Here is a 12,133-nt window from a genome sequence, read left to right as displayed (position 1 = left end):
CTTTTTGTGTGTGCTAAATATTTTTGAATTGTTGTTCAAATACAGTTTTCTGCCTTTTACCCCACCTTTGATACCTCTGATTATTTTTTAGAAGTGCTAAGTATGGATGTCATCTGTTCTTTCTATCGGTGTTGATCACAGATTCTGGAATAAAAGACAGCTGATTTCTAAAAACAACAAATCCAAGTGTATGTGTTTTTGTGCTTGTATACGTGTGTAGGCAAGTGCGCATATTTGTAATCAATTCTGTGTTTTTGTTAAATTTTGGCAATACTAAAATTAGAAGCCAAGAGACTCTTGCTAGAAGTGCAGGTATTCTTAGCTCAGTCTGTTAGTTCTCTGTACTGTTAAAAACTGTGATTGCATATTAATGTTATTAAAGTCATTAGAATCAGAGGGAAGGGGGAGGGGGCTAAGGGGAGAAAGAAGGGGAAGGGTTAAGTCAAAGAACAGGTATAAAGAACCCATGGACAAAGTTAATACATACTCTAATTGGACAACAATAAAAAAAGAATATTTCGGTTTCCTTTTTGCTACATCAGCTTCCTTCCACATATGAATGTGGGTTTCAATAATTGTATGTTGATCTAATTAATTCATATGCCCATGTGGTAACCCAAAATATTTAAAGGTTAGTTGACCCTTGACCTACTTATTTTAATGTGCTTATACTTCTCACCAAAAACATGCAAGACAGCAGGTATGTGAAAAAATACAACTTTAATAAGCAAGGGGATGGCATCTCTTTATTGGAGGAGCTTGCATTAGAGGAATTTGGCAGCCATCCAGGTGGCAAATAAAGTTGTTTAAATATTTGCTCATTAGTGAAATGAAACAGTATCAATTTAATTCATTCCCATTTCATGTTTCCTATGTTTCAAAGCAACTGTTTAATACACACTCTAACACACTCTAAAAGTTTCTCTGGAGCTCTTGTGTTACAATTTGTTTCCTTTTTTTTTTCTATAACTAGATATAAAGGAATGAAGTCACATTGAATGAGGTATTGGGCCCCCCCCAAAATCTTCTCACCCATTTGTTTGAAAGTTTGTTCGTACATTTCAGTGACTGCAAAATCACCAGTTGCGCACCACTAGCAGTGCTCAGAGGCTGAGACGAGCTAATGAAGGAGACTGGGTATCATATCAGATAGCTGGTGCATTCCAGGACTATTTAGGGTAAACGAGAGCCTGCCACAGAAGGGGAAGCTGCAGTGTAGCTCTAGGTTTATCTTGAGACCTTCAGATAAGGAGATAAAGTGCATATTAATCCCTCAGGATAAACAGCCTTTGCTGTTGTATTGGATAAGCATCTGTTTTGTCAAAGTTAGTCTGTGGGCAATCAGTGGTGAATTATTGGAGGGGGTGGGGTCAGAGATGCAGAAGCTAGAAATGCAGTAAACGGCGTCCAGCTCACTTTGGTTATACATCCCAGGGCTGTCCTCTCATCCACACTTACTGAGAAATCTGCACCTGGGTGGGCACAAATAAAGTTAATATTTTCAATCTCTTCTGACTTTTATTATGCCTGGATCTGCCATGGGGAACCCAGAGAGCTAGAGGGCTGAGGAATTATCTCTAAACTTCCACAGACATCAGGACCCTTCGGGATGAGCTCCTTGAGGTTAAGGATCCTGTATTATTGCATACATTTCCTCCACAGTGTCCAGCACGATATTAGGCAAAATTAAGTGCTACATACATAATTGTTAAATGTGTATCTTCTGAATAATGCCAACAGTTGTTCTTTATTATTTTTATTCTTTCTAAAAAGGAACAGTGCTAAAATCAGATCATAAGCCTTTGGATAAAGTAGAGCATAAGAGTTCTTCTTTAATTAACCATACTCTGGTTTTCAGTCCCATGCATAACTTACTTTTACTTAATGCTTCTGAAAAAGCTAAATAAATATACTTGTTACAATGCAAGAACAACATTAGCCTGAGGGTATCACCATAGGTCGCTGTTCCTACCAGAAAAAAAAGGCAAGATTTGGAGCAGAAATCCAAATAATTATTCATCTATTTTGAATACTACCCTAACAGTTCTGCTTAGAGAAAAGGTTAGCTGACCTCCTATTTTTCCCTTCAATTATGCTTGCATAATGATAAATTTAGAGCCAAGGGGATTTTGAAGTACTGGCTAAATTCCCATGCAAACAATGCAGTTTTGAAAAATGTGTTGAAATGTCTCTTTAGTAGCTGTGCCCACTTTTGCAAGATTAATTCTGTAAATAGACAGTTGACACATTGCTGTATCAAGGTCACAGACACTAGATATGGAGCAAATGATTTTAGGCATTTAGATCTATTTCAGCGTTTAAGTTTACATGTCAGCGATACTCTGTTTTTCATGATGTTGTCTGCATACTTCTCAGCCTTCTTCCCCAAGGCAAATGTAAGGATAATTTCAGGAGAGAAGATCAAAGTACTTTTTTCACCGATTATTTCAACTCATCTGTAGATTATGGAGGTTTTTCCCTCACTGTCTGTGAGAATTTGTTTCACAACAGAGTTTCTAACTAGTACATTTTCCCATAGATTCCACCTTGTTCCGAGATGGCACCCAATGAGACTCAGCTTCTGTTATTTATTCCCGTGTGTTGTCTACTCACAAATTACATTGGGATTGGTCTGAGTGACCGATAGAATGTGGATGAGGTTGAAAAACTTGCTACATCCACCTTCCTCCTCTCTCGGTTTGCTCACTCAGTGGGGAGCCAGCCACCTTATCTAGCAGCCTGTTGATAAAATGACGTGGCAAGAAACAGCACCGACTTGCCTGTGGTTTGAGTCAGCCATCGTGAGGTGCACCCCCAGGCCAGGCCAAGCCTGCAGATGACTGTGCTCTCAGTATCTTGACTGTAAATTCCTGTGCCACCCCATGCTAGAATCTCCCAGTTAAACCATTCCTGAATTCCTGATTCAAAGGAGCTTTCACAACAGGGAAATGTAACCCCCACCAACATTCTTTTGACATTCTTTCCATAAATGCTGACTCTGGCAATATGTGGCTTATTGATCAAGAGCATGTTTGTATAAGAATCTTAGGAGCTGGCTTTCAGTCAAGATGGCGACACAGGCAGACCTGGCTCACCTCTTCACACAACCACATCAAAATTACAGCTAAACTATAGAACAACCATCAACAGGAACATCAGAAATCGAGTTTAATGGACACCTGACAAGTACAAAATCTAGCTGAAAGGAAGTTTAACTACTACAGACTGGAAGAAACCACATCCAACCAGACTGGTGGGAGGAGTGCAATGTGGAACAGGCTAGCCCTACATCCACAGGGATAAAAATTTGGGAGGGAGAGCTCAGAAACAAGGCGTCCCAGAGCCATACCAGGCCCACCAGTCCAAGATTGCAGTATCAAGAAGATAAGTCCTTACAAGTTCTGGCTGTGAGAACCAACAAGGATTGAGTCGGTAGAGGAGGCTGCTGGAGCCCTAAGCAGTTCCTCTTGGGGAACCCACACATGGACTCACCTACTGAGACTTGCTACCTCTGAGCTCCAGCACTGTGGTGGCAGCATGAAGGGTTATCGAGAGGGATTGAAGTGTCTCACATGAGGGCAAGCAGAGGCCATTGTCTCTTTGCTGAGTCCTCTCCCCACAGAGCCAGCAGGCTGGTACCATATCTAGACTCCATCAACCTGGCTAACACCGTGTGACCCACCTTGGAGATCCACAGGGGCTCTACTCCATCCAACTCATGGGCCCACCCAAGCTGCTTTTCCTAAGAATGGCTGGTCTTAGCTCCTAAACCCTATCAAACAAGCAAACGCGGGTATTAGTAAACCTGAGTGGCAACCAGATTAGATTCACAGTTTAGCTTTACCTGGTAATCCCCAAACCCAGCACACGTAGCAGCCATATCAGGTTGCTTTGCAGCTCAGGCAGGATGTCCTGGGCAAAACGCAGGTGGGGGCTGACCTTGGCCTGCACCACCTGGAAAACCCCAGGGCCAGCCTACGCAATGGGCAGCTACAGACCGTGTTGGAGCACCGCCACCCTGCCCCTGCACAGCTGATCCTGCGCAGTGGGTTCAGGTTGCTGGTCAGTGGCCACAGCCACTATTGCAGAAAATGCTCCCCTCCTGGAGGTCTTGTTATTCTATTGTTCTTTTTGCTCACTGCCCATAAGAATTGTGCTCTCAATGACAGAATTTGGTAGAAAGAAAAGGAACTTTTTATTCAAAAGTTATACAGATTCTAAATAATGGTGGAATGTTACCATTAAATCCCAAAGTCCCTTTAAAACACCCCCCACCCCCACCCACACACACACAGTTCTGCCTCGGCTTGCCAAACTAGGCCAGTCAGGGACACTATATTTCAGGAAAAGAAAACAGAAGTCTGTGGCTCGGCTAGGCTCCTGTTCTTAATCCCAAACCATGTGGCACTTCCTCATGGTGGGCCAGGGGAAGTCCTTCTGCATTCTTTCAAACCAGGTGTCCAGGAGAGAGAGCTCCACATAGCTACTACATCCTGCTTTCCTGCTCTCTAAGCCACAAGAGAGCCCCATCTCCACTCCCAAACAACCTGGTTAAGCCCCAACATGGGCGCCACACCTTTACTTAAATCCCCAGGAAGATCTTCCTGCCTAACCCCATTTCCAACTCCTCCCACACTGGGTTACACCTGCCAGTAGTCTGGTTTCTTCTGCCTTTCTTGGCTGCTATTATTAGTCCAAGGAGCATGGCCCCATGACACAGGAGTTGCCTCCAGGCTGCTCTTGCAGACCCTGGAAGACCTGCCAGCTACCTTGCATCACTGGTTAGCAGCACGCCCATCTCCCTGGCTCCAAGAAGAGACACAGCTGTTTAATGTTATTAAAACACTGGCCAATCCCTTCAGATAGGCAAAGTAGCTCTCAGTGGCCCTGCTCTGCTGCCCGCATTGCTCAGGTGATAGCTTTGTTTTTTTTTTTTTTTTCCATTTTGGGGAACTTTCAGCTCAGCACACCATTATAATTCTCTCCATCCAGATAAAACCCTTTATAATCTTACAAAGGACAATGGGCTATGGTCTCATTATCTTCTTGCAGCTGCTTCTTGCTGGACATGGCTATTGTCCTACCTACCCTTGGGTCCAGGTGTCCCTAAAAGAGGGGGACCTGTGTCGTGGAGGGTGGCCTTCCCATAAGGGGAAGGACCTTGCTGAGTTCTGGTCAGGGGGCTATCTCCAGGAAGCAGCCGGTTCTATGTCAAAAGGTTGGCATTACTGGATAGTTGGCAACCTTGCCACACACTGGAGGTGACAGATTTGGCAAGAGGGTCAGAAGGCACAATTAAAACATAACCACTAAATGACAAAGGCAGGGATCAATTCTTCAAAGTTCCACATTAAGAAAAAACGGCTTATCTGGGGTAAGGTGTGCAAGGCATGCTGCACCTGTCTGAAGCTTCTTTGCCCCACTATATTTAGCTTAGGCTGAGGGGAATATTTTAGGATTTCCCCCCTTTCAGATTCCTGGGCCCTTTTTGTCTGAGCCATTAGTGCAAAAAAGGAAAATGGGTTTTAAGTGAAGCCCACAGACAGCCCCAATCCTTCACCAACCCAACCACTTAGTTCAGCCAAACTTGACTTTCAACGGGCAGTGATGAAGATGGGCTCTTTAACCAGTCACTCAGGTAATGGGGTCATAGGCTTTCACCCTATGAAAACAGAAGGAAGAACACACATGTTAATCCATACACAACCCACAAACCAGTCTCCAAGTTTGTGAAACTGCCTTTTGGGGAGACATCCAGTTGCAAGGCTTTTGTGGAAATAATGTTTAGCAGTGAAAAATTAATAGGTCCTTCATGCCTATACATTGAGCATCTTTGATGATGTTACACACTCAATTTTAAGTTCCAAATGAAAACCAACTTCCAAGACAGCTGCACTCATCCAATGTTCAACACTGGGCCTTGTGATTTTCCTTGAAACATGATTTTTCTCCTTAAGGTCACCTTCATTGTCATTAAAGGACTACATTGAGTTCAGTTTTAATTTTGCCTGTTCATTTGCATAAACACACCAAGAGCAGCCACGGGTCATAGATGATCCTTAAGTCCACTTTGCCGGAACTCACACAAGAAAACTCTTTAGTGTGCCTGTGAGGGCACAGAAGCTGAGCCACACACCTGCCATTAGCCCTCACCTGTACCCGTTGTTTCATTCAAGTCTTTGAGGCTTCCATTGTGCCTTCAAGTTCCTTTTTAGCCATCTTTCAGGAAAGCAACGGTCACTCCTTCCCTAGGAAGACTGCCACGAACGATACAAATGACCAAGGTACCAGGCCTTTTTTCGTGGGCTTCCATGAGCTTTGCAAGTTAATCCCAGTTCCTCAAGGCTCTCTGGGTCACCAGACCTGCCTCCTTTGGACATGACATTCCAGTCAGAATCTTAGTTATGCAAATAAACCTTATGTCATCACTCATTCCTTCAGAATTCCAAATTCTGAAGGGATCAGGTAGGGAGAAAAATACCAAGTGTGAAGGAAAATCATTGTCCTTCCGATATCCACTAAGATTGCATTTTCCATGTCCTGTACTTTCTCTATTCACTTTTCTACATAGTGTGAAGTTTTAACTTCCTCCGGGAAACATCAATTTATTCTCAGAGAAGATACAGAGCAAAATTCAAAACAGAGGCAGAGTTCCAGAAGAACAATCCAGAAGTAGAGGCATTCTCTTGTGCCAGTGCATCCCCTGGTCTCCTGGCGGAGACATGCCCTTTTAAATCCTATTCGAGACACTCTCTCAGCCCCACCAGAGCCTCCATTGACCACCTGGCATAGATGTGCCCTTTCAGGGCTGGTCTCTGGGCAGAGACTTGCTCTTTTGCTTCAGACCAAAATACTCATTAGGCCTGAATGACCCTTCCTGGGTCCCAAGTCACAAAGGCATTCTCCCCAACCAGTTACAAGCAACCTTTCCTAGGTCTTCAGTTACAAAGGATTTCTGATCAGAAACAGAGCAAAATTCAAATCACGTTCCCATAAAAAAAAAAGGCAACTGAGCTTTCTTTTCCTTCAGATTTCAAACATTTACAACCTTTTGACACATCTTTAAAACATTCCGCAGACCTTCTGCATAGTTTTACCCATTCAGATTTAACCATAATGCACTTTCAATCTTTGTTCTTTCCCACATTAGGAAGGAATGCATTCAAACTCAGTATCTGGCAACTAAGAATCCCTATCTTTACAGGCACATGCATCTTCCATTAAAAGTCCCTAGATTTGCAGGGATATCCTGCAGCTTTCTGAAGCTTAGATCTTGCAAACACCCTATAACTCAGAAAGGTCACCCTTGGACCCCAGTTCATGACCTTCAGAACCAGAGCCATCCCAATCAGAGCCAGCTGCACAGAGAAGCCAACTGGGGCAGTGCCTCACAGCAGCAACACACTGCACATGACCTAAAGGGCACACTCAGCCCACCACCCTGCCCAGTTCCAAGACGGCAGAACTCTCATGTGACCCATTATCCAAGATGGTGGAGTGGCATCCCAGCTCCAAGAGATTTGCTGACCTTCAGCTATGGAGTCAGGATGATGTGTAGCCGGGATGACTAAACCAGGATGACGCACTCCGGACCGTCACTTGCCTTATGAGAATGAACTGTGTTTGCACTTAGAAAACTTTTCAGCACTCTGCCCTTGATCTCCTTGTTCTATTCCCTTATCCCTCCCTATAAAGCCTGTGCCTGCACTGAGATGTTAAGATGGATTTTGACACATGAGTCTCCCATCTTTTAGGGTGACTGGTACCCAGATAAACCTCTTTCCTTTACAGCAGCACCTGTCTCTTGAGTACTGGCTTTTGAAGTGACAGGCAACCAGACCTATAGTCACCTTGATTACAGTCTCTACGATGATCAATGGGATAACTGCTCCTTAAGTAAAAAAAATGTTTTTTATTGATGTGGTAAAACAAAAATGTTTCTGTTTTAAAATTTTAAGCACCTCTCATGTTTGTCATTCATCAAGTTAATATATTTACAAAAATTATAACCAAACTAGGAAATTCTGCTAACTGGAACCATGTGAGCTTTTTTAAAGCCAACCTAGTAGGCAGAAGAAAAAAGGTTAAAAAAAGATGCCAACATACTAATTTTTAGAACTTCAATATGTTGGCTTTTGTGGCAAAGGGTACTTAGTTGGTATCAGACCCCCCACATTTTACTAGTAGGAAACAGGTAATAATACTAATTGGCTAGAGATGGAGCCATGGGTCTAGAATCACAGAGGATTATTCTCAGGTCTCCTAAACAGAATGGAATTCTCCCAGCTGAATTGTGAAATTGTTTGATACCAGCGACTTCTTTTTCCCTTTAATTTTTCCACATTTTTTGAACAAATATGTTTGTAACTTTTTAAATACAGCTGTCCCCTCACTGCCTGTGGGAATTTGTTTCACAGTTGAGTTTCTAACTATACATTTTCCTGTATTTTGGGAGCAGGTCATTTGTTTTGTTTTGGATTTTTTTTTAGTTCCACGGGTTCGCACAGGGAGAATAATTGTACCCAAGATAAAGAATGGCCAGAGCTCCATTCATACTTAATTTAGATGATGAAGAAGACAAGATTTGGAGTTTTTGAACTGATGAGATAGTGGGCTTTGTGTTGATGTCCTAATGGAGTGAGACTTCTGGGAACCTTGGAATAGGGTACCTGTACTTGGAATCTGGGGCAGATCTATGAAACTTCAGGAAGCAGGGGGTGGACAGAACAATATCACCATCCCAAGAGGTTCACTTCCTAATCTCCAAAGCCTGTCAATATGTTACTTGACAAGACAAAAGATACTTTACAGATGTGCTTAGATTAAGGATCTTGAGATAAAAAGATTATTCTGGTGGATTCACTGGGATCATAAGATGCTTGTAAGTAGGGAAGGAGATTAAAGATCAAAAAAGAGCTAGAAGGTGCTGTGCTGTTGGATGTTAAAGTGAAGGAAGGAACCCTGAGCCAAGGAACGCAGGTGGCCTTTCAGAGTTAGAAAATTCAAAGAAACAGCTTCATCCTAAAGCCACTGGAAAGACTTGGATGTTAGCCCAGTGAAACTTACTGTGGACACCTGAGCTTGTAATTGTGATCAGATACGTCTGTGTTCCTTCGAGACTCCATACCTGTGCTGATATGTCATATACATGTATGCTTATTTGTTACAACTTTGGTTTAGAGAACGGGATTTAAAAAAATCAAATGAAAATGAAACTTGCTTTTTCCACTTTTTATTTTGTTCTTGAAGTCTATCTCTCTAGCTCATTTTATGTGTATAAATGTGTACATACATGCATATTTCTCTGTAGATCTTTATCTCACTATACATTTTTGAAAATAGTTCCATTAATGTTATATATTGCATCCATCTCTTCCTGTAATGATGGTAGTTATTTCCAACTTTTAGTTTTTAAAATGCTATGACTGGCTACCCTCTCCAAGCTCAGCCATCTGCTGTAATGTCTTCCACTCAAAGATTGTCATACTGGTTTTAGATTCTGCTTTCCAACGCATGGCTGGCCCCTCTCCTCCTGGCTCCTACCCGGACCTCTCCAGCGGGCCCACCTCACCATGGGGAAATGCTGACGGCACTCAGTTCCTGAGGACGGGACTTTGGGAGATCAGCTAATTTGGTATCCTGAAACTGAAGCTTCCTCAGAACTTTGACAGATCCAGTAGTTTGTACAAGATCATGAATTACATAAAATCATTTTTATTCTTATGATTATTATTTTTCCTGTTTATCCAATGGCTATCAAAGTAAAATATTCACTTTGCGTGCTCCATTGAAAATGTACTGCCTATTCATTGCTGCTCTTATCAGTATTTTCCATGAATCCAGTTTAGAAATAAAATGTACTATTGTTGTTTTTCCTTGTATTTGTTTTTGATATTGTAATTGGAGCCTATTCAAAAGGAAGAAGGAGACCAAGCATTGTCTGAACAACAATAGCTTCTCTAGTACTGTAATAAAATGTGTGTGCATTTGTTAACGATTATCTACGGTCAATTCATTCTTTAAAAAAATCAAAAAGGATCAAAATCACGGGGACCTTACTATGATTATGTTGGCATTATTAGAGTCTTCTAATATTTTTTCATTGAATTTAAGCTGTGGTTTCTCTGTTGGACTTCCACCCAAGTGGTTTAAGTCCGAATATCTAAAAACAAAGGCCCAGGCCCTGAAACATTTAAATGTGATAAAAATCAATTTTACCTGTGTGATTCCCAGCTGAATGCCACTTCTGATGTACATTGGCTTCAAAAGAAATTAAAAGATAAGTAACATGATTACAATCAGATTAGCTTGTCTAGGCAGACAAACGAGATTGTGGGGATGTCTGAATAAAGATCCCTCCTAGCGAGACCAGTGTACATCACATTAACAAAAATGAGTTTCCAATATATGTTATATGTGAGCTCTATACCAGAGTGGGTAAATGGAGAACTGCACCCTTGTGATGGAATATGAGTCAGGGAAACTCTGTTATTTTGTGACTACTCAAGAATTGACTGCCTATTGGAATACTTTATGAAGTATCTTAGAAAAAAAACTGAATCATTCTCTGAGATTTGTTGATTAAACTAAAAGAAATGTTCTTTGATTAACAGAACTCATGAAAATCAAAAGGGGAATTCAGAGCCCAGGAAAATCTTGGATCACAACTCATTCTACAGTGTAGAATAAGATCATGAAATATATTCAGAGGGTAATTCATGACAAAGGTCACATATAACTAAAAGAAAGGAACATACATTAATGATTACGAATAAGACAATATGCAGAAATGGGTGGACTCAGTTCCAATTAGCATGATATCCTTAGTGGGGTAAAAATTTCCTGATTCTATTTATCTTACTTATAAAGTTACTTTATTATTATTATTGTTGTTTAGGGGGAGAATAACATTATATCAGGCAATGAGAAACTAATTGAGAAATATCTACTTAAGCAACTATGATAATGCCACACTAAGCTATTTTCTTTTTAGCTTATAATTATTTTGGTTATAAAGAAAAAAATATGCAGGAAGTTAAGATAATTCGTGCCTTGGTGATTGTACACTGATATAGATGCCTTGATGATTGGACAATTCCATGGGTAAAAACTGCTCTAGCAGCAAGTTTTAAAAATAAAAAAGCCAAGCAGATGACAGATCTTTTGAAGTTAGAGTAAGAGATATAACAAGAAAGAAAGGAGTTTGTGAAAGGGAGCCCTATTTTTACACCGCAGTGGAATAGCCAGTTCTCCAAACATTTTGATCTAAAATGCCCATTTTCCCCATCACAAGTTTGTTTCAATGTCCTTTCATTGCAGAGTTATGATGCTTCAGATGTTTTCATATTGCACAGAAAACATCCTATGAATGAATAGTGGCTTTTAGAATAATTTCCTGATAAAAATATTACCAAAATTCAATTTAGAATTTAAAATATTTACTATTTGCATTATTTAAAAAAAACAACTCTATTTAGGTAAAACATGTGTCATTGGCTAAGGTGACTTTTTTCATGGAAAGTGCAACTATACCCTTTCTTTACTTAAAATGTATGAGATAAAAGAAAGGCAAGGAAATGATTGTCAGTTAAGAACCTTGGGAGATATTTCACAAAAACTTTTTTCCTCCTAAGTATAAAGCAGTACCTTAATAACTTAATTTCAGAGAAGTCCAGTTGTACGTATAACCTAAATCAGATTATAAGTGCTGCCATTAAAGGAAGCCCTTAGATATGGATTCAAATTCTTTTTTCTTTACATGGAGATTAAATGCTGTAGGAAAAATGTGGAGAGCTCAGTGAAGTGTTCATAAGTGAGAAGTGGAACAGCCCTTTGACAAAGCACCATGAATCTCATGAATATGTTTTGACAAATATTGCATCAATCATTGATTACTCTTGTGATGTGGATGTTTAATTTCTAGTACTTACTTCCAAAATTCAATAGTTGGTTCACTTTTCAGTAAAAGCTTTTAAATAAGAGTTTCCATAGAGCTAAATTAATTCAATTTTTATAGAGTGGCACATTTTACAAGAAGTTTGAAAGTGGGACAACCATCTTGGAATGTATCAGCCTTAAAAACATAGCCAAAAAATAATTTCAGGTTTCATGGATCTTTGCACATGAGGTCTCA

At 40.7% G+C, this 12,133-nt stretch overlaps 1 long non-coding RNA gene across 1 annotated transcript in view; it reads left to right on the top strand.

Moving 5' to 3' along the window:
- The window catches only part of LOC128628451 (uncharacterized), a 35,638-nt gene extending 25,691 nt beyond the window's left edge, over nucleotides 1-9,947 (top strand). The window contains exon 3 of the long non-coding RNA XR_008392859.1: nucleotides 9,497-9,947. This is a non-coding gene — a long non-coding RNA (uncharacterized LOC128628451). The remainder of the gene's footprint in view (nucleotides 1-9,496) is intronic.
- The last annotated feature ends 2,186 nt before the right edge of the window (nucleotides 9,948-12,133 follow it).

This window comes from Artibeus jamaicensis, unplaced genomic scaffold, assembly GCF_021234435.1.
Source record: "Artibeus jamaicensis isolate MK-2021 breed Jamaican fruit bat unplaced genomic scaffold, CSHL_Jam_final contig_76, whole genome shotgun sequence".
NCBI lineage: Eukaryota > Metazoa > Chordata > Mammalia > Chiroptera > Phyllostomidae > Artibeus > Artibeus jamaicensis.
The sequence above is the reverse complement of the archived record's forward strand: the minus strand, read 5'-3'. Positions and strand labels throughout refer to the sequence as shown.